The sequence below is a fragment of the Ricinus communis genome, chromosome 9, assembly GCF_019578655.1.
Source record: "Ricinus communis isolate WT05 ecotype wild-type chromosome 9, ASM1957865v1, whole genome shotgun sequence".
NCBI lineage: Eukaryota > Viridiplantae > Streptophyta > Magnoliopsida > Malpighiales > Euphorbiaceae > Ricinus > Ricinus communis.
Window position 1 is genome coordinate 22,626,764 of NC_063264.1, and position 3,382 is coordinate 22,630,145.

The following is a 3,382-nucleotide window of genomic DNA, read 5'->3' on the forward strand; positions in this document are numbered from 1 at the left end:
AATAATTAACATAAAAAAAATATCATAAAAACTAATTAATACTAGATGATTTAAAGACTATTTGAAAAAAATAAAAAGAAGTAATTAGAGAGATATAATTTCATATATGTAGCAAAGGGTGTTTAGATAATATAATCATTTTAGTAATTTATCTCATTAGTTAAATTATCCTACCAAATATAGGACTACAAGAATAAAATTAATAATGATTACCTTATCAGATATTCAAATTAATATACTAAGATTCAAATGTTTTTTTTTAATTAATTTCGTTTTGAGTGAGGGAGACTAAGGATTATAAGCCGTGAGAGATGATAAAAAAACATATGATATGGGAGGTAAAAAATATGTTAAAATAAATGAAGAAAGTGTTTCAACATCTGAACTGGAGGGACTTGTTTTTATTCATTTGCTCATTAGAAACAAAAACCAAAGAGAATGATGCTAGCAGTTCCAAATGCAGTAGCAAGCATGGTCCGTCATGCTTCTGTTTTGGATGCATACCCCGCTCATCTGCTTGTGCTTGTCAAAGCATTTTTTGCCACAATCATTAAGTGCACAGCCCTTTGGATACAACTGCTCTTGGCATCTCTTTTGTGCTTCTGCATGATGCACCAGTGATACAGCTGCAAGAAAATAAATTTATTGTTCTTCAGAATCTTAGTCAACGAACAATATAATCACAAACACATGCAGATTTAGATTCAAATTCAGATTCATTACGACTGCATTCTATAAAGGTTGCAATAGCTAGCATTTTTCACAAAGTTGTTTTAAAGATTTAATGGATCAACAGAAATATTTTAACCTGATAAAATGAGGAATATCAAGAAGAAATGAGTGAATGAAGCCATCTCTCACTAGGGTTGGTCTCTATTAGGTGTTTCCTTGGTCCAGATAATGTATATATGGTTGATATGCGTATTGAAGATGTACATATATATGGTGTTGGAGGAAAGGGGTCAGGAAGGCTCATGCATTAATGACCAATCCGAAACTAAGAAATGAAATCTAAAGTGTTTTCTAATTCTAGATAATAGAAAGTCCTTTTGTCTTAAAAACAAAATAATGGAATCTAAAGTGTGTCCTAATTCTAGATAATAGAAAATCCTTTTACTTAACAAGCTTCAACTATTCTCAAAGACATTCCATTTTATATGAGAACTCAAACTAGATGTGATCTATATAAGAGGGTGTTTGACATTATTGTTGCTTAGTTGTTAAGACATCCAACTGCTACAGTTGACAATAGTTCTTTAAACTTTTTCACCAATAACTCTTAATCTTAAAATGAATAGACTAAATTAATATTTTTATTATTTACATAATATTATTTGTTATTCTTTTAATTTTAATTTATAATAACTTAATTTGTATTTGTTCTATAAATATATAACAATTTAAAGTATTTCTTATATCTCTTAAAGTATTTCTTATTTTGCTATTCAATATTTTTTTATCATTATTTTTTTGTTCAACTAACAAGATTGCTATAAAAATAATTTCAAAATAGTAATCATTAAATTAATATCTATATTGATTATTAGAAATATAAATAATTACAAAAATGTTATATAAACAACAATATTTATAGATGATTTTATCAAACACAATCATCAATCAGCTATCAGCTACCGAAATATTTCTTGATATCTGTTGATTTGTTGATTGGTCCAAACCTGTCTAAAAATATTAGACTTGCACGTATATTTATTTTAAGTCTGTCAAGTTGGAATCAAAAAAGTTTTGATGAATAATGATAGCCAACACTCACTATCAAATAACTAAATAAAGCAATGTGTTTTGTAATAATTAATTATAAGAGTTCAAATGGAATAAGAAAAGATCTTAAAATTGTAGGGTCATATCCGAATAAATACAAGTTTATTAGGACTAAGATGTTATGTCAAAATGAAAGAAGAACTGCCTATCTAACACTGAAAATTGTATTTAATAAGTCACTATAGTCTAAAACTATGAAACTGGCCTTCAATTAATAGTGCGAGTAAATAGAGATGCAAAAAAATAGAGACAATGAAGAAGAAGTAAAAAATAGCGAAACTGAGAGCTTGAAATCCGCTATAACTAGAATCCGAAATGCAATAGGTCACGAGTTATATAATATAAAAATTAAAAAGAATTATTTTTTATCAAATTAAATCGAATATCCAATAAACTGAGTTTATATATACCTTTAATTGGAAACTTTTTTTAAAAAATCAAATGAATTAATCAAATATTTATTGTGTAACTTATTTATCTTTTGTGATAATTTAAATTCCATTACAAATACGGGTCACTTAAATTTACATAAAATATATTCACTCTCTATATTTTGATTATATCAAATCAAAAGAATTGAGCTCATATGCACTGGAAAATTATAAAATCTGAATGGAATCTAATAAATATTTATTGTGTGATTTATTTATCTTTTATGATGTAAATTTCCATAGATCATATGTATTTCTTCTGTACATACAAAAAGTATACAAAGAAGACATAATCATCATGCTTTTATACTCGTGGACGTAAACAATTAGACTTTTCCTAACCATTTTTCTATCTTTTCATTTTTCTTAAAAAGTTTATTATGTGCAGTTGATTTTTTTATATTTAATATTTAATAAATTAGTAATTAAAATATCTTTTAGAAATTAACCTAGTCTTTTATTGGATAGTTAATAATTTTATTATCCAATAATTAATAAAGTCTAAGAAACAAAATTTCTGAATATTTAACCATTATTGCAGTTGAAGATCTCTAGTCTATGGTGTCACTAAGTAGTTTAGGGAAGACAATTGAATTTAACCTTGGTCCCTTAATTGGCTTTGACTCCTTCCGGTATTTGGATTCTAGTGAAATGAATATCATTTCTCCTAATAAATTGATTAATGTAAATGAAAAAGAAAATATTACATTGAAAAAAGTGTTGTAATACTCGCCATATCTGCTAAGAGAAAATAAGGCAAAAACAAATCAATTTCAAAAACTTATTCTCAAAGCTTGCAACTATGAGAATTGTTGGCCATCCAAGCATCTTTGAAGTACGCAGAAGGTACAAGCAAGATGAACGGCTCGACAGTGATTTGAGAAGACTGATAGTTCCTGCTAATGTTGAACAAATTCAGGCGTTGGTGATTCAGGAGGCAAATTGAATTTGATTTGCTTGGTAATTTATTACCTGGCCCTGGCGGGGACAATGTTCCCGTTTCTTTCTTTTTTCCTTTTTCTTTTGGCTGCCTTTTTTTTTTTAAACATGATAAATTTACTCGTAAAAATTAATATTATACTGAAAAATTATATAGGTAGAGGTAAATAAAAATTTTTCAAAAATTTAAAAAAAATGTGTTAATGATAGAACAAATTATTTATTAAAAT

The 3,382-nt window shown here is 26.9% G+C and overlaps 1 long non-coding RNA gene across 1 annotated transcript; it reads right to left on the minus strand.

The window, feature by feature from the left end:
• Positions 1-369: 369 nt before the first annotated feature.
• On the minus strand, positions 370-914 carry LOC107261881. The gene is made up of 2 exons (XR_001535787.2): positions 809-914; positions 370-626 (listed from the first exon to the last, which is right to left on the minus strand). It is a non-coding gene; the product is annotated as an uncharacterized LOC107261881 (long non-coding RNA).
• Positions 915-3,382: the final 2,468 nt, after the last annotated feature.